The following is a 20,349-nucleotide window of genomic DNA, read 5'->3' on the forward strand; positions in this document are numbered from 1 at the left end:
CTTTCACTGCTTGAACCTTTTTCTTCTTGATATGTCCTTCTATCTTTAGATTTTGAGGAGTGGTAATTTCTTCCAATCCTTTACAAGATATGGTCGGATTCATTTCTTGATGCTCGATGTGATATTTCACTTCTTGAACATTTTTCTTCTTGATATGTCCTTCTGTCTCGCTAGTTTGAGGAGTGGTAATTCTGACCAGTGAATTACAAGATATGGTTGGATTCATTTCTTCTTTCTTGATGTGATCTTTCAATTCTTGCACCTTTTTCTTCTTGATATTTCCTTCTATCTTGAGAGTTTGAGGAGTGGTCATTCTTGCCAATAGTTTACAAGATATGTTCTGATTCATTTCTTCTTTCTCTGGGGTCGGGTCTTGGCATATATCCTCTTCTTTTGATGTTTCTTGATCCTTTTCTTCCTCCTCTTCATACTCTATGTAAAATAATTTCTTCTCAGCACACTTATGACCTTTAGTGCATTTGCTATCACAATTGTAACAAAGCCCTTTTTCTCTTTTTTCTTCCAATTGTTGTGGTGTAACCCTTGTAGGTTGTGGAAGGCTAGGAGGAACAACACGTCCATCTTTATAGTTGTGAGGGGTAGACTTCCTTGTTGCCATAATTTTACTTTCAAATATGTCACAAAGCCCTTTTACTCTTTCCAATTGTTGTGGTGTTGCTCTAAAGAAGGTGTTGCTCTTTGTATCCTCATAATGTGCTATCATTTCCTCCGTGAGAATTGACCACGTAACAAGTTTTTTACGAGAAAAAAGCCCTTTATACCATAAAAATTGATCTGGTTCTAAATATGAAGATGCAATACATACCTTTTGTAACAGTGGTACACCATGTAGATCAAAATATTGCTCCATCTGAAGTATCCAATTTACCGGATCCTTGCCATCAAACTTCCTCATCTTGTTTTTTCTTGATTTTAGGACCTCGAACTTGAAACGACTGTAACTCTGTACCTGTGGATATTTAAGTTCTGAAATTTCTACTTGTATTAGCTCTCTGTGTCCTCTTTCTAATGCCACCAGTCTGATCCAAATTGGATTCTACAAGAAAGAGTTATGCACAATCTCCCGCAGTGACCTGCTTATAGACTAGTTCAGTAGAGAGAATTTGTATGAAGTGCCACGTGTCACTGTTTCAACCTTTTACTATGAAACATATATAAAAGAAAACTACAGTCCGTCCTCTTTCTGTACCTTCTTACAAAATTTCAATCCGATGCTCAGAAAGAAAGTTATGATGAATTTCCCCAGGTCACCTGTTTTGAGTGTAATTTAGGAGTCTGCAAAAATACCAACTTCCTCAGATCATATATCCGAAAATATCGTGCGAAAAGCTCTGAAATTTGCACCCAAGGTTCAGCGCAATTTCTTCTCAAATGGGTTTTTTTTGCGACTTCTGAAATGTCACAGACAAAACGTTATAGCGAAAATGCCACGATGACCTGTTTGGAGCAGCGAAACCCTAGAATCAAAAGCTTTGATACCAAATGTTATGAAACCAGCTCAAGAAAAGATAGAAAAGATAGATCAACACCTTAAAATTCAGCCTCTTCGAGGGGGCAACCTCCTTTACATTACATAAATGAACAATTCTTGGATGATACAAATGACAAAACCTCCTTTCTATATATAGGAGTCTAAGGAGTCACAATATAATCTAGCCGACCTAACAATAATAATATAAAGCCACAAAAATAACAATAGAGGGATTCTATGGGGCACAAAAGTAACAATATGGGGGTAATAGGGGCACAACAATATAAATAAGGGGTATAACTACAATAGTAATGGGGTAATCACTAGTAGTATAGGGGCCTAACATGATGTCAGTCCATCATTTGAAAATAGAGAGGACAAATTATTCATTGAAAATCCACTTGATATTTCATCTACATTTTCTAGAAACGTAGAGGGTGAACATTCTTGCTTCTCATCTACCCCTCTGTATGATTTATTAGATCATGAGGATGTCGATGAACTCATTGATTTTTCTGATCATAGCTATCATGATATATGTAATCCTATATTTGATCACGATGTTGATTGAATCATTGTTAATATTTCAAAGACACATGTTTATGATGATCTATCTGTCAATGAAGTTGAAACTCCGAAGGTTGTCGAGGCACTTCAGCCCGAGATAATGGTTATGCCAGGCCCTCGCTGTCCTGAGGTTAGTTTCATTTTCGATTAGGAAATTGTTGAACCACCCAAGGCTCCTCATCACTCATCTATATGCACTAAATATTAATCCAACACACAGATTTCGCTTCCTCCACCTGAATCACATGATCCCATCACTCATGCATTGGACGAATCATACACAAGCAACAAACTTGCAAAACATAAGTTGTCTATTTTTCTCATGTTTTCTTATTTGTCATAGTCAAGAAAGTGCATATGCTTATCATCTGCACATAGTGTGTCACAACACCATGGTAAGTCCATAGAGTGCCTATCTTGTTCTTTCACTATTTTCTTTTCTGTGGACATGTTTAAATTTGGAGTATGTTGGTGTTCATTGTTATATCTTTCATGTTTTTTGGTTCACTTGACTGTGATTTTCGTGAACCATGCCTTCACCAACATGGGTCAACCAATGCACCGATGGCTACATTGGAAATATCACTTCATGTGAGAAGACCCATGCACTATTAGCTTAGGAGTAGGAGTAGCGTTTGCTTTTGTCTATTTGCTTGCATGCATGCTTTCTTTCTTACTTTGTTTATTTGTTTGTTTGATTGCCTGCTTTTCTTACTTTCTTTGCTTATGCATTTTCTTCCGCTCTTTGCTTTATTGTTTTATTTTCTTGTTTACGTCCATTGGTTAGTTTCACATGAAACCATGTGTGATTGTTAAGACAAGTAGGGTAAAGTAAAAGAGGACTTATACAACTATCAATACTTTGTTATCTATTGTCCTCTCTCTTTATGTAGGACTTGTTGTCTTCATTCAATGATACACAAATGGAAAATACATTCTGTTTGAAGTGAATCTTGGTGAAAACAAAACACTTGCGCTCTAACTAGTACCACCTACTCTAGTCGGTTGTTTTGGGTTAATCCTTATCAGCTCAGTTAAGTAGAGTAAGGTGGTGGGAAAAACTTAACAAGTATGTCATAGGTATACATAACATACTTATCTGAAGGAAAAATCTCTTCTACTATTAATAAGTCGGGATCCCTCTTCAGCCTCTGAAATAAGTAAGTGCCTATGCACAACTCTTGAAAAATGAAAAAAAATTAAAAATGTGAAAAATTTTGAAAAAATGAAAAAGGTGAAAGAAGAGAAAGGCTTCTTGTGCAGAGAGGTGATGCAAGTAACTCTGCCGGGGTACTGAACAAGCTCTTTGGCAGCGGAGTGATGCTTGTGCTCCTGTGTGACCCTGTTGGGTATTTTCTAGGCCTGTTGGCAACAGAGCAACACCATAGCTGAAACTTAAAATATGATAGTCATATTGCTTATGCACCAATATACCCCTAATCTCCAATCGAAACAACTAAGTTGACTTGGCTTGGAATGTGTGTTGACTGATCAAGAGCATGGAAGGTGCTACATATTTCAATCAAGTTAGTGTGGAAACCACAATGATCAAAGAATTGAAGAATACTTCCGGAGGAGTTAGACTTGTTTTTTATGAAACAAGGTCCATTTAGAGAGCTGGAGTTCTACTAGTGTGTCGCCAATGTTGTAGCGGCTACAACTATCCTCCAAATTTTTTCCTTAGCTTCATTTTGGAGCCTACCTACCAACCATCCTTAGCAGCATGTCTGGCACTAATAGGTACATATCCTTTCAGTTGAGTTTCTTTGGCTTATCAGCTTATGTTTGCTAACTTTTTTGCCATGCACCTACAAGCTGACATCCCAAGACTTCGTTTTCAATCGGATCTTGTGCTCACTTGGAAAATTGCACAGAACTGGAGGGAAACTAGCCTTCCTCTCCAAAGTTGTGTAGATTATCAAGGGAGCCCGCTGCTCTCCAGAAATGCGTAGAGCAAGTAGGTTTCCTTCCCCTGGAAAATTACGTAGAGAAGCCCATCATAGAGCTTGCTCTCAAAAATTGTGTAGATTTGGTCCATAACCTTGGCTTGAGTCTAGAAATCCTGCAGAGCTTGAGGGGTAGCTAGAGCCACTCAACCCAGAAACTGCACATAAGTCATCGAAAGGCTTGCAGTCTGTTACATGTGCTCCCAAGTTGACCGGTTCCCTCTAAGATTGATAAATCTTGCTTTGCATGCTTGGGCTTCTTTTTCCTGAAAAAGAAAAAATAAAAAAGTAAAAAGAATCTGTAGATTTTAGGGATCTATTTTTAGCAATTGGAGGTTACATGCAAAAGTCGTTTTAGAAACCTCCCACCAAGTGTTGTTTTTTCCTAGATTTGTGGCATGTGCATCATAAGCCATGATCTTATCAAAAATATTTATTCAGTGCTTCTGAGCTCATTCTTCACATTGATCTTGGAGCTCTGGCATCCCCCATCGCATCTAGGAACCTTCGGCACACTCAGCTCATCTTTTTCTGGGTAAGTTCACTTTTCATGTCTTTTTCTTCTTTTTTGTTGCTTTTTGTATTTCGGTTTGTGTGAATGTTGTTTTCTTTGTTTCATTGAATGCTTGCTATCATTTTAATTTATGTTAGCTTGTAGAAGAATTGTTTCAAGTTTTGCATTGCATCTCCTTGCTGATGCATGCATTGCACTATTTCTGCACTAACGGTCACTATTGTGGCAACTCGCTTCACACACTTACTTGTTCTCCTGTTTACTAAATCCTGCTCTCGCTGATTGCATGCATGTTCATTCACTCATGTCTGCACCTAGCTTCACACATGCATTTAGTCTTTAATATTTTTCAGTCGCCCGTTGGTGGGTCTAGGCTACCTTGGCCCGGACCTTGCCTTGCTTGGCTTGCACTACACATTTATGGGATGGAACGCCTTTCCTTCCTCCAAGAAATTGTGCAGATCTTGTCTCACACTAGCCTCCCAGTCTTTCTCTATGCAAATCTGAGAGGCAAGCCCCATTGGCCCCTAGAATTGTGAAATGTAGTTTTACTGGGTTGTAGTCATGCTGACTGAAACTACACATTGCATAGTTTCAGTCCTCAGTAGGCCAAGATAGACTATGCTCTGCACAGTTTCAGCAGTCAGTCAGCGCACTGATAGTTCAGACTGTGTTCTATGCAGTTCTGGCAGTCGGTCTCCCAGCCTCCCAATGAAAATTGTGCAAATCTTCCAGGCAGTCACACATGTATGTTACATGTCAGTCCTTAGGTTTCTTTTGGTTTTCAACTAAAAGTTTGCTTACCATGAGTGTTTCTATGTGCCCAGGTATCATAGGTGTTCAACACTCTTTGAGAAATATAGGTACAATGGCTTCCAAGAAAATAGGGTCAAAGGACACCATCTATGTCAACATACACAAGTCTAGCTTATACCGGATTGCATGGAGGTATCCTCCATTTCCATGTGCGGACATGATCCACTGGATTGTCTTGCATACTGATCTAGAGACAATGGTGTTGAGTAGTGTCAGTGGAACAAAAGTTTCTAACATCAGGGCACAGGACATTCAGGATATGTATCATTTACCGTAGCCAGTGGTCAGAATGGATGCACCATTCACCAGACCCAGCAGTAGTGCAAACTGAAGAGATATATTGAAGAGATGGGTGAGAGAGCCATCTCAGTTTAGGACAACACCCAACCAAGTTTACAAGACAAGGATAATGCAGAAGGCTTATCATCTCTTGGTCATCTTCACATCCATCTTATATGACCAAGAGAGTACAAAAACATTCCCACAAAGTTGGGTGATTATTTTGGATCAGCTGGCGAATGAAGGGAGACCTTTCAATTGGTTTGACATGTTGGATCTCTAGCTAAAGGGACAAGTAATAGAAGCCTGGCATCCACCCAACAAGAAAATATTTTCATGTCCACTTACATACTTGATGTAATATGTGCTCGTCAGTAGTTCCCTGGCTTGGGTTGGGCATGGACACATTTCGAAACCTGTGTGCACACTTATTGCAAGTTGTTCTCCGAGTGCATTTTCCATGGAGTTATAATACAAATATCAAATGACTTTTTCACCTTAGTGTACAGGATGATCTTTTAGCGGGATTCGCCTTGCATGTCGTAGGCAACGATGGAGGCATTGATTGACGTATCAGATTGGTATGCTTCACCCCTTGGCACCTTCATCCGAATGTACAACGCGGAGAAGGCTATGCATGTTTCTCCAAAGTTTTCCATGGATAAGCCGGTCATGCAAGAGGTTGCACACCACATCTCAATAGGGTTTTCAGCGAGACTCAATAGGAAGAAGAAGGAATCTTGGCCCGCTCTTCCTCTAGAATCTCAAGCATGTTGATGCCGAGATGAAGGAATTCAAGAGGTTCACCTTCTCCACTAGAAGTTTCAATCCATATGACCCACATTTCTTAGTGAAGGACCACTGTGTGAGAGTGTATCATCATTGGATCTGTGGGGCATGTCATTGGCTTGAGGAAGACCCATGGAGATACTCCTATAACTTATAAAGGCTTGATGAACTAGTCAGAATGGATGTAGAGTGGTTAACAGTGCAAAAGGCAGCAACATCTCAGAGAGAAGCATAATTAGTAGCAGCAGAGGGCAACAAACCTGCTCTTGACAAAGCTAGGAGGAAGTTCACTGACAGTGTAGAGGTAGAGAAATACTGCAAGTTCAAAGAAGACCCACTTGGGTTAAGAGAAGCTTTGGAAATTGAGGCAAAGAGGTGACCACATGACAGGAGGATCACGCAGACATAAAGGGTGAAGTAGAAGCTGGAGGAGGGAGAAAAGGAGTTGTAGGAGTTGAAGAAACAACTCAGGGAAGAATAAGAGCTACGTAGAAGAGACAAGGAAGCACAATAGGAATAGGAACAATAGGAGGCACAACATGCACATATTGATGAAACTACACCTATATAGTGATGAGCCCCAATTTTTGGTACAATTTGGGCTCATATTGGCCTACTTACCTTGCTCAACCATTCATCTTTTATCACTTATGCATTCATTTCTTAGTATATTCGTGTTGTTTATAGGAAGAGGGGCAGACATTATATCTATGTGGCTAATACATGATGATTTCAGGTTCTTGGCATTAAAGAGAGCAAAAGACCACACAAAAGGAGACAAGGAGACAGCAAAGGTGACATTGCAGGTTCATAGGGAGGTTGTCCACAGTCTTGATGACCCTCCTCGTGATTTTCACCTTAACTCCGAGCTCTAACAACTCTCCCCACCGAGCTTAAAGGCAGCTAACATGTTCTACAGGATCAGCAGTTTTACAGCAGTTTGACTTTCAGTTGGACAGCCAAGCTCCACGAATGGAGGAAGCCAGCTTGATCTTCATTTTGTATAAATATGAAGGCCGTAGCCTTTGTTAGGGGCTTTTTGAACTTTTGGACTGATATTGTAATTTCTGAGCATAGCTCTGTGTTTGTTTTTGTAAGCCAGTTTTGGCATGACATTAGACTTTTGATTATGAATAAAGGCAAGCAGATTTGGATCTAATTGTGAGCTTTTAAGGGAGCTATAGCTTTCAGGTTAGGGCTGAACCTGAGAGCAATAGATCTCCTCTTCTTGTAGTGTTATTTACCTTTCTTTCCAGCACTTTGTTTCCTTGTTTTGATATGCATTTCAAGAACACAGTCTGCTGATTTGATTTCTTTAATAAGATTGAGTAGGATTAGCTTATGGTTAAATCACTTTCAGTTGCTTAGATCAGAATAGGAGGTTTGTAATTCACTGGAGCTCCAAGAAAAGGTTGTTAGTGCCTCCACTGCCATCTCTGTTTAGGGATTGGGGTGCAGTCTATACCAACCACCAAAAAAACGCAGTCTTTTCTACTTTTATGCAAGCTGCAACACAGTCGTTTTAATCGTGGATCCTTCCATGCATTTTGCTCTTGAGCCATACTCCTTCATTACAATTCCATGCACGATTTTTCTTCATGATTTACATCGTTGTTCATTGGTTTAATAGCACAGGTAGCACTGGTTAATGAATTCTCGTTTTTGGTGCAAGACATAAGCAATTTGTTTTATTTACACTGCTCAGTATCATTCCACTTCCTTCTTCTTCTTCTTAACCTCTCCTCAAGCCACCTACTCGACCTCTGTTCAGCTCGTTTACCTTCCAACTCATCCATTGCCACGTAGCTTCATTTTTTTGACCTTTCGTTGCTGCCATCCTTCTATCCACCAACCAACTCCGTGCACTCTCTCTCCATCTTATTCCTCTGTCCCTGAGCCATCACAAGCTCCATCCCCACCTTACCTATCCACCCATACTGCTCCATCACTTCACCATCACCCAAAACTTCCACTTACAACACATCCTGTAGAAGGTAGCAGACTTCCTGTAGAATTCCTTAGTTTCCTGTAGGATCCCCTGCAGACATCCTGTAGGAGCCTGCAAACTTGGTTGCCGAGCATCTGAACGTTGTAGACTTCTGTGGACTGATGCTAGGGACCCTCTGGGACCTCTCCTAGCCCTCCTAACCTTTCCCAAGCTTTCTCTCCCTTCGCACCACCTCTGCACAGCCAAACCCTAATAAGAAACAAATTCATCATCACTCCATCCACTTAAGCAAAAATACAAAAACAATGTTCTTTTCAATGAAAGTAGTTTGAGTTCATGCATTTCACATCATTAGAAGTAATGGCATCATTTTTAGACATTTGCACTCTCACTATTGCATCATAGGGATCAAACTAGTCAGATTAGGGTTTACTAGGGTTTCATGTTTTGGTTGGCTTTCAGTTCATTTTTGCAAAGTAGATTGATTTCCTCTGCGATAGCCTTCGTCCATCATTTAGAAAGATTCTTCTGAGAGCATATAGAAGTTGGCTTGAGCCCTAGCAGACTTGTGCCAGCTAACCAAGTGACAGCTGCGACAAGAGCTAGTACTTGTGCATACAGCACCATCGCTTCCAAGTTTGTACGAACTACCGGGTTGATAAAATTAGAGATAGGAAGCCCCAGGAGTTGTAGCATTATTGCTACAATACTGGAGCCCACCATCTTTTTGGCGCCGTTGCCGGGGAAGCGTCAGAGTATTAGTAATTGTTGCTTTTCTTCTATTTTCTTACTCTTGCCTTCTGCTAAGTAGTTTATTTCATTTCCATTCTGCAAAAGTAGCATAGACATTTCCTGATTTCATAGATTAGTATTTCCTACTTTCATAGATTGGCATTTCCTGCTTTCATAGATTAGTATTTCCTGCTTTCATAGATTAGCATTTCCTGCTTTCATAGATTAGCCTTTCATTTCTGCAAGCGTAGACTAGTGTTTCAATTCTGCAAGCGTAGACTAGCATTTCCATTCTTGCAATTTCATTTGAGCAAAGTAGATTAGTTCGTTCCTGCTTTCAGTTTAATTCTGCATCTTTATAGTTGGTTGTAGATCAATCTGTTTCAGTTTTGCAGGTACCAAGGAAAAAAAGCAAAAACAATCAAAAAAGAAAGTCTTTTCCATTTCATGCCTCGTAGGAACCGAGATAAATCAGGCAAATTCCTACCCAACACCCCCACCACATCACTGAGTCACCCTTCTCTCTTCTTTGGTGACAGTGATCCAAAAGAACCTATAGGCGAACATCCCGAGATATACAAAGATTCTATAGTAGAAGAAGAGTTAGAGACCACTCCATCTGAAGCTATGGCTGACAATAGAAGAGAAGATGAGAGAATATAAGGTGCCTTCCCCATCCGAGAGACCAATGGAGAGATGAAAATGAAGAACATTAGCCCCTCCTCCTTACCTCACTTCCATGGACTGACTACTGAAGATCCTGATACCTTCCTGTTTGAGTTTGCTGTCCTTTGTAGAACCTATGACTATACTGAAGATGAGCAAAAGTTGAAACTCTTCCCTTCAACTCTTAAGGATGCAGCATTACGCTGGTTCATGGGCTTACCTGGGAATAGTATCACCACTTGGGCTCAGATGCAGCAAGCTTTCAATACCAAGTACAGGGATTATTGAAGGTCTAAGGAAACCAAGGGAGAAATCTTTCGGATGACCATGGGAAATGATGAGTCCTTAGAGGATTATGAGGAGAGGTTCCAACTTAGCTATAAGCGGGCCAGGTGCACACTTGACCCTGAATCCCTCAAGTTGGTCCTGCTCCGAGGAGTCCCTGAGGACCTCTTAGATACCCTTCACATGTTAGCTGGGGGGGACATTTACCAACTGCCTTATGAGGACATCAAGACTGTGTTTAGAAACCACTCCAGGGCAGCTCGGAAACGAGGTAGAGGAAACCTCCTCTCAACTAGTGTCCCTTTCTCCAAACATGAGCTTGCAAATCAATTAGAAGATCTCAAGAGTGAGGTGAGATAGACCATTGCCATGCAGCTGGACACATTCAGGATCCAGCAGAAGAAAGAAGAAACTGAGAGAGCCTTGGCTGTCTTCTGCCCTAGGTGCACAAGGAGACACCCTAAGAACGAATGCCCATTGCATTCGGTTGAAGTATGTTTTGTTTGTGAGGAGGACCATCCCACAAATCAGTGTCCAACCTTACCTGGGTTTAAAGCCATGTACCAAGGGACAGAAGCTCCCACTGAACCTCTCTATTACCTCAACCAAAGGAGACCACAAGGATCTAGACCTTATCAGCAGGGGATGCAAGGGGCACCTCAAGCTTATTACAGCCCCAACCAATCGACTCCTATGCCTTCCTGGGGTCCCCCTGCTCATCCTTCCTGGTCCATGCCTCCTCCATGGTCTTATCCACCTCAGTACCCTACTCAGCCTACTTCTCATTCATATCATTCACATGCCCAGCCACAGCCTCAGTGGAATGCACCTCAGTCGGGGTGGAGGCCCCAGTACAATACTCCTCCCGCCATTTTGCCTCCACCACTAGTTCAACCTCAGCCATTACCTCCTGCTCCTCCAAGGCAACCTCAAATGCCTGCTCAAGCGAACCCAAACCCCAACAATAGATAGGCCCAGCAGGTATACACTGGGGAAACCTCATACCCTACCTATGCTGTGGAGATCCAGGAGATCAATCTTCGATCTGGAAAGACTCTACCAGATCGCCAACCTCCTCCCCCAGAAGATGAGGAAGATAAACAGGAAAGTGAACCAAAGGCTATTCCACCCTTTCCTGAGAGACTAATAGCCACCACACAACCCAACCCAGAAGAGGATGAGCTTCTGGGTGAGCTCAAGCAGTTGTGTGTAAAAATACCACTTCTCCAAGCCATCAAGGATGTGCCAATATACAACAAACTGGTTAAGGAAAAGTGTTTCAAACACCCAGGCAGGCGGAAGAAAGATGCTTCAACCATCAATGTCATAGGACAACTGTCTGACCTTATGTTAGGACAAGTCATCTGCCCAAAGTACCTAGATCCTGGAAGTCCTGTAGTAGATGTCCACATCAATGGCACCATCATACCTCACACCTTGATTGATCTGGGGGCTGCCATTAATGTGATGACCAGGGATACCATGCTCAAACTCAATCTTCAGGGTTCCTTGAGGAAGACCTCGACAGTACTGCAATTAGCAGATCGCTCCACTGTGACTCCCGAAGGGATTGTGGATGATGTCTTGGTCTCTATCGACTCTTGGGAATACCCTGCAGATTTCTTGGTTCTGCAACCCAAGGCAAAGCTTACTGGATATCCTCTCATTTTGGGAAGGCCTTGGTTAGCCACTGCAGATGCTTACATAAGTTGCTGTGCAGGAAATATGACCATCAAAAATGGTCCTATGTCCAAACAGCTAGTCCTATACCCTCCTGCCCAACCCTCCTTAGAGCATGACTTACCACTTTGGTTAGAGGAAGGAGAGGAAGACGAGGTGTACTCAGCACCTCTGTGCACCTTAGATACCACTAGAAGAGACCCCCCAACCGAGGATGACTTGATTGAGACCTTGATCCAGAATCCACCTTCCAGTGCACTATCCTTAGAGAAATTGGTGGAGGATGCCCAAGCTAGCACCTTAGTGGATCTTTGTACAACCAACCCTGTCACTCCCAGAGTCAAGAATGTGGAGTTCGGCCCTGAGAGAATGCTGAAGATCAGCTCCTCCCTATCTCCTTCCCAAGAAAAGGAGTTGTGTAGCCTGTTGGCCAGTCACCTAGATGCTTTTGCTTGGAGCTATAAGGAGATGAAAGGAGTCCATCCTTCGGTCTGTACCCATCACATATACATCAAAGAGGATTGTAAGCCGGTTAGGCAACCCCAGAGGAGAATGAATCCAGCTCTTAAGGACATTGTCAAAGAAGAATTGCAAAAACTGTTTGATACCGGATTCATCTACCCCATCTAAGATAGTGAATGGGTGTCCCCTCTGGTGTTAGTTCCCAAGAAAAATGGGAAATGGAGAATCTGTGTGGACTACCGAGAACTGAACAAAGCTACCAAGAAAGATCATTTCCCTCTACCTTTCATAGATCAAGTGTTGGATGGACTGGCAGGAAAGAAGTTCTTCTCTTTCCTGGATGGGTTTAGCGGGTACAACCAAATCCAAATCAGCCCGGAAGACCAAGATAAGACCACTTTCACTTGTTCTTGGGGCACCTTTGCCTACCGAGTCCTTCCCTTTGGGCTATGCAATGCTCTTGCTACTTTCCAGAGAGCTGTCTTAAGCATCTTCTCGGAACTGGTCCATGATGCAGTGGAAATCTATATGGATGACTTTACTCCTTATGGGGCCAACTTTCAGGAAGCATTGTCCAATCTGGGAAAAGTCCTAACCAAATTCATTGAGATGAACTTGTCCCTTAGTCCTGAAAAATGTGAATTCCTAATGACTGAAGGGACCGTGCTAGGCCATACCATTTCTTGCCAAGGGTTGCAGGTGGATCCTAACAAAATTGCTCTCATCAAGAAGGTTCCACCTCCTCAAAAGGTAAGGGATGTTCGGAGTTTCTTGGGATTAGAATGATATTATCGGAGATTCATTAAAGACTTCAGCAAGCTAGCCTCGCCATTGTTTGGCCTGTTGGCAAAAGATGTGGAGTTTAAATGGAATGACGATTGTCAGAGGGTTTTAAATGAATTGAAGGACAAGTTGGTGTCAGCCCCAATCCTGAGAGGTCCAAACTGGGCCCTACCTTTCCACATCCACACTGATGCCTCGAACAAAGCCATAGGTGCAGCTTTAGGACAAGTTGAGCAAAAACTTCCATATGCCATTTACTTTGTTAGCAAAAACTTGTCCAAAGCTGAGCTGAATTACACTGTAACCGAGAAAGAATTCTTGGCTATGGTCCATGCACTGAACAAGTTCCGACATTATATTACTGGCTATCAAACCTTTGTACATACATACCATGCTGCAATTAGATACTTAATGAATAAACCAGATGTGAATGCTCGTATTATTAGATGGTTACTTTTATTGCAGCAGTTTGATTTGACCATTGTTGACAAACCAGGTAGAGAAAATGTTGTTGCTGACTTTTTATCTAGATTGGATTTGTCTACAGATGAGGATGGAACGGTGGTTGACCAGATGCCCGATGAACATCTGTTTGCTATTTCAGTACTCTCTCCATGGTTTGCTGATATAGCAAACTACCTTGTTTCATCACAGTTCCCTCCACACCTATCTTCAAGAGAGAAGAGCAGAATCATCAGAAAAAGTGCCTCATTTACTTGGATCGGGGGCAATCTGTTCAAGCTTGGCCCCGATCAGATCTTAAGGCGTTGTGTAAGGGAGGAGGAAGTCTTTGATATCCTCCTCACTTGTCATGATGGGCCTTGTGGAGGACATTTTGCAGCAAAGAGAACTGCCTTCAAGATCCTGCAGGCAGGCTACTATTGGCCCACACTTCATCAAGATGTCAGAAGATATGTCAGCCAGTGTGACCAATGCCAAAGAATGGGGAAACCAACCCAAAGGGATGAGATGCCTCTCCAACCTCAGGTGACTCTTGAGCCATTTGAGAAGTGGGGTATGGACTTTGTGGGCCCAATCAACCCCCCTTCGAGGCAAAGGTCTTACATCATTGTGTGCACTGACTACCTGACAAAGTGGGCAGAGACCAAAGCAATCAAAGCAGCAACAGAAGAAAATGTGGCCGAGTTCCTAAGAGAAAACATCTTCTATAAGTTTGGCTATCCAAGAGAGCTGGTCACCGACCAAGGGAGCCAGTTCACCTCCAACCTGGTTGAAGATCTACTAGCTCATCACAAGATCAAGCATAGGACTTCCACCCCCTATCACCCTCAAGCAAATGGGTAGGTGGAAGTCACCAATAGAGCATTAGAAGGGATCTTGACTAAGGTGGTGAGCAGCAGCAGAAAGGACTGGGCAGATCACCTGGTTGAGGCCACATGGGCTTACAACACCACTTGGAAGACCACCACCGACTTCACACCTTATGAGCTGGTCTATGGGAAGAAAGCTTTGCTGTCCATTGAGTTTGAATACAACACTTTGAGGATGGCAGCTCAGCTGGACCTAGATCTCAGCCATGCACAACAAGAAAGGCTATTGCAGCTGAATGGACTGGATGAGCACCGAATGCAGGCCCTCCTTCACTCAGAAGTGGTTCAACTTCAGAGAAAGGTGTGGCATGACCAACATCTCCATGACAAGCAATTTCAGCCGGGAGATTGGGCTTTGTTGTATGACTCCAGATACAAAGATTTCAAGGGAAAGCTGAGAACCAGATGGCTAGGGCCATATTCAGTGGAAAAATGTCATGAAAATGGATCTATTCTTATTCGGACCATTAATGAGGAAGCCATCCCCATGCTTGTCAATGGGCATCGATTGAAGATCTACAGGAAGCCTCCCTCAAGACAAGAGTTCATCAAAACTATGAAGAAGGCAGTGTTGGTCATAGAGAAGGGTTCTGCCTCTGCTTTGGGCATACCCTGAAGAATAAAAAAAATAAAAAATAAAAATAAAAATAAAAATAAAGAAATAATAAAGATCCTTGGGTGAAAACCTTTCTGAGGCGCCCAAGGCAGGTGGTAGGGGTGAAAACCTCATTGAGGCGCCCCTATTGTCTTTTCAAAAAAAAAAAAAAGAGATTGGAAAAAGATCCTTGAGTGAAAACCTCTTTGAGGCGCTTAAGGCAGATGGCAAGGGTGAAAACCTCAATGAGGTGCCCCTGTTATCTTTCAAAAACAAAAAAGAAAAAAGAAAAAGAAGAAAAAAACACAAGAAAAAACAAGGTCAGCAGATTCATTATGTAAAATTGCATGCAGGTGTTCTATGGAGGAGAGGAAGCCTCTCAACTCAAAGCCAAGGGTCCTCATCATGCAGTCAGGACACCTCACCATCACCTCCTCCAAGAATACTCATTTTCTCCAAGGTATGTGCAATTTTATTACAGCTTGAGTCTTCTACAGGAAGACGCAGATTTTCTACAGGAAGGTGCAGACTCTCTACAGGAACGCAACCTTTCTACAGGAAGCTCTGTATTTCTACAGGAAACTTCCTGTAGAAGCTCAGAACGGGCCAGAATTCATTTCATGAGGAGATCTAACGGCTAAGGATCGGTTTGGACGCATGCAAGCCACGGTTGTCACCCTTGCACATTGCTGTTATCTTGTTCCACCATCCTTGTCGACATGCAACAAAGCTACTTGCACCAGCAAAGCAGATCGATGAGTCTCGAGAAAAAGCAAATTGTAAATGGAAAAAAGCGCTAGAAATCTCACACCATATTCATCACAGTCAGCCAGAAGCTCCGGGAGCATGATTGTGAGGCCATCCATCGTTGTGCAGCATGCACCCAAGGAGGAAGAACTGTTCCAAGACATCCCGCGGGAGTCCTGTAACAGTTAAGCCTGCTAGAGTGGATACCATTCACAGCGCAGGCCATATGTAATGAAACATGGGCGCATGCAACTAAAGCATCCCATCCATCGTCGGCAGCTCGTGAACATGGACCTCCGGGCCTGTGTAAGTTCACCAGCAGCAGGTAAATTGACTCATCAGTGTCCAAAAGACCGAAACATCGTGTGCAGCCACGCAGGTAAGTGTCTCGACCCTTCCTTCCATCAGATTGCATGAATGTTACTTTGATTGATTGCTAAGTGTAAAGGTGAATGGGTTGAGCGGCCGTATGGCCATTTGGCTGGCCACGTCGGCCAGTTAATGGTCTAGTGGATGTGTGGGTGGCGGCCATGACAAAAAGAATAGCAGCACACACGTGAGAGCAATCCGATCGAAAAAAAACGAGTTTAACCGAAGAGGCGGCGACAGATCTGCGGGAATTGATGCGGCAGCAAGTGAACGCGCAGTTGAATGATGGGATGATGTCACCCAACGGTCCGGCGGGGACAGCTCACCCCCGCGCCATGGATTCCGCCGAATTCAAAATCTAATCGGCTAGATTGCACTCATGCATTTATTAACCACCGTTTTGAACTCGAGCGACTATCCTGATCCTTCTGTAGTGTGATACGCCGAGCCTTTGGCTATCAGAACGATTGAGAAGCACACCCAAGGCGCAGACCGACTGCAGTCTCTCCCAAAAATTGCGCGCTGCATTCTACACGAACGCTGTCATTCTACAGGAACGCTGTCATTCTACAGGAATGCTGTCATCCTACAGGAACGCAGTTTTCTACAGGAAAGCGGGTGCCTCACGTAAAAAGGTGGCCAAATTAAAAAGGTAACCCTGAACTCTTCATGCATTGGTTATTAAAGGTGGCAGAATTGTCGTCCACAGTCTGGTCATAGAAAAATGGTGAAATTGTTGTCTGCTGTGCCTATACTGTCATTCTACAGGATTTCGAGTAATTAAACTGTGTTAAGTTCCTCAGGGATAAGTTTTGTGGGTTATGTGCATGACATTCTACGCTCTGTCTCAGTAAACCAAAAATTTCTTCCACAATCACCACCTCTGGTTAAGGAAACTGTTTTATCATGCCGGGTGGGTTTATAAGACGAGAACCCACTGATTCAACCAAGTTAAGGGAAAACCAGAAAGTGGTAGAGCTCTTCACACGGGTTCAATGGATATCTTTTTGTGACAAATTGCAGGGGTACAATGATGAAGTGGCAGAAGAATTTTTGCAGGCTCTGAAGCCGAAATCCAAGACACTGGCCATAGTGAACTTCAGAGGTCTAAGCCTCAAGCTCACCCCGCAATATATCAGTCGAATTACTGAACTTCCAATGGGTTTGACATGGGATAAGGAGGAAAGGAAGTTGAGCCAGCAGGCCAAGAAAGAATTCTTTCCACCTGAGGAGGAATTCTCGGAGGACAAAAATGGGGTGCGAAGAACCAGCTTGCTGCCACCATGGAATGAAGTCAGCCTGCAAATCATGAAGTATATAACCTGTGAAGGCCGTTTTAGCATCGTGTACGCATATCACTTTCGGTTGCTCACTGAATTGAGGCACCGGATTGATCTTCCTGTAGAAGAAAAACTGAGCATTCCTTATTTCCTGCTACAGTCCCTAATTGAGTGTGCCACAAAGTTAAAAGAAGGCATACCAGATCAGGTAGCCCACCATGGGTTGATCAAACTTCTTGTGGAGGATGCGCTTCATTCATATAAGGTTCCCCTCTCCTGGGAATCATTCAGGAATTTGACAAGAGATGGAGACATAAAAATGTTGATTGAAGAAACGGGTTCCTCCAGCAGTGAGGAAAAAGAAGCAGTGGCCGAGGGAAAGAGAGAAAAAGGCCAGAAGACCCCGACCACAGTGCAGAAGAAAGAACAAAAGAAGAAGCATGAGGAAAAGGATGACAAAGAAAAAGGTGGCACACCCATCTTGTCAGCAAGAGAAAAGAGGTTGAAGAGCAGAACGGACAAAGCTGAGGTGGTCCACATCAGCCCAAGTACCTCATCAGCACCTGCAACCAAACCAAAAAGCAAAACCCATGCAGCAAAGCAAGCAAAGGTGGTGACACCCGTGTCTACAGGAAAGCAGAAACAGGCTTCTATAGGAAGCCCGAAAACAGAGAAAGGGTCTTCTACAGGAAGCCCGAAATTGGCAAAAGGGTCTTCTACAGGAAGCCCGAAAATTACCAAAACAGGGGCTTCTACAGGAAGCCCCGAAAAGGTGAAACCCAAAGAGAAGAAGGTGGATATTCTGGCAAGGGAGGCAGCAGCTGTATTAGCTGGCCTCAGCACGCCACCTAAGCCAAAAGAAAAGAGGAAGAGGGAGACCCCTCTATACTTTAAAGCTTGAAGAAGTGTTAGGATAAAGACGGGCAAGCCACAGCCTCCGTCCAGTAGCCCGATTGTCATCGAAGATACCCCTGCTTCTCCCAAGGAAAAGTCCCCCTCAAGGATAACAGTCACCTACGAGAAAGGGAGTCCAAAGAAAAATACGTGGCAAGAAAGGTTAGACCTATTGACTGAAAAAACTTGGCTACAGGAAGCTGAAAATGTTCTATAGGACACTCTGGCCCGGCTACAGGAAACGGAGAAGAGGGAAGGAGAAGGACCCTCATCACCACCGAGGGAGGGTGAGGTAGAGCCACCTAAAGAGGCAGAAGAAGTACATATACCAGAGCCCAGCCCTCAGCCTAGTCTGAGTTCCTACTACACCTTTTTAGAGGCGGGCAAAATCATACCGCAGAAATTTACTGTACCCTTATTTTTTGCATTAGAGGAAGAAAGAGTCCGTTCCCACACATGGATGCAGATCGCCAAGTCAAAGGGTGTGGTGGACATAGGCCCTTTACAAGAGCAACTCAAGGAGGTCAGGAGTGAATTCACCATGGCTAAACATGTGGCTAATTGCCAACGTGTGCTTCTACAGGAAGAAAATCAGAAGCTGCGATTGCAGCTACAAGAACTAAGGGCAGGGGCAGGTACATCCTCCAAAGACACCACAAAAGAACAACAAGGCAAAAAGGAGCTGACCACCGGTCTTGAAGAGCCAATGACACTTCTACAGGAAGCAGAGCAGCAGGCACAAATTGAAGTGCAAGCTCTAAAAGAACAGCTGCAGCAAAAGGAAGCACAATTGGCCTGCATGGCCAGCTGGGCCATGGAGGCAATACAGTGCAGACAACCTGCAAAATCCTATGGATTGTACTTAAAAGATCAATGGCTGCAGTTCCAAATAAATACCTTGGCACAAAGAGGTATTTCTCAGATCCAAAACCCACAACAATTTTCTAAATTATGCAGTACTAGTTCGTCAGAAGACAAAGCCAAATTAGCAGAATTCTACCTCCACAATTTGGCTTTGCCTAATGAAGTCTCCTGGGATCCCAATATTGCCTTGGGTGATATGCAATTGATGGCATTCGCTTCATGGTTAAACCATGAGGATCAAAGAGCAGCTGAAGCAAAATCGGTCATGAACCGAGAAGGAGCGAGCCACTGTTCATTCGAGCAGAACCAGAGGATCCGGTTGCACTCATCTCAGCCCACCAATAGTTGGCTACTGATCCCACAGCTTCCTTAAGATTTATGGACCAACAGGCCCAAGCCATAGCTCATTTTGAAGACATGGAAAGATTGTTAGGAGAAAGTGTTGCCCAAGCATGTACACGCAGATGGAATACCTTGGCACACAGCTTGAAAATCTGAGAGTACCATACCCCAATTCGGATGAGGGAAGCTTTGGCAAGGGTATACCTTTACAAGAAATCCATGCAAAGCCTCCAGGCCAGCTGGATTGGCCTTAAACTCAGCCCACCACTACTGCTAGGGTTGACTGAAGGCAATACAGAGGAGGATGACAGTGAACAATGGGAAGAGGTGAACAGGAAAGCAGGGTTTCATATCAGCAAAGAGGACACCACCACAGAGCCTTGGGATGTAAGGGAAGTAGTAAAAGCAATGAAGGATGAAGATTTGGAATAAGTTGCTCAAGGATGAGCAAATATTTTAGCTGGGGGGTGATGATGAGCCCCAATTTTTGGTACAATTTGGGCTCATATTGGCCTACTTACCTTGCTCAACCATTCATCTTTTATCACTTATGCATTCATTTCTTAGTATATTCGTGTTGTTTGTAGGAAGAGGGGCAGACATTATATCTATGTGGCTAATACATGATGATTTCAGGTTCTTGGCATTAAAGAGAGCAAAAGACCACACAAAAGGAGACAAGGAGACAACAAAGGTGACATTGCGGGTTCATAGGGAGGTTGTCCACAGTCTTGATGACCCTCCTCGTGATTTTCACCTTAACTCCGAGCTCTAACAGCTCTCCCTACCGAGCTTAAAGGCAGCCAACACGTTCTACAGGATCAGCAGTTTTACAGCAGTTTGACTTTTAGTTGGACAGCCAAGCTCCACGAATGGAGGAAGCTAGCTTGATCTTCATTTTGTATAAATATGAAGGCCGTAGCCTTTGTTAGGGGCTTTTTGAACTTTTGGACTGATATTGTAATTTC

This window comes from Pinus tabuliformis, chromosome 3_1 (assembly GCF_031772625.1).
Source record: "Pinus tabuliformis cultivar Carrire ecotype Pingquan chromosome 3_1, CPIR1, whole genome shotgun sequence".
NCBI classification, from domain to species: domain Eukaryota; kingdom Viridiplantae; phylum Streptophyta; class Pinopsida; order Pinales; family Pinaceae; genus Pinus; species Pinus tabuliformis.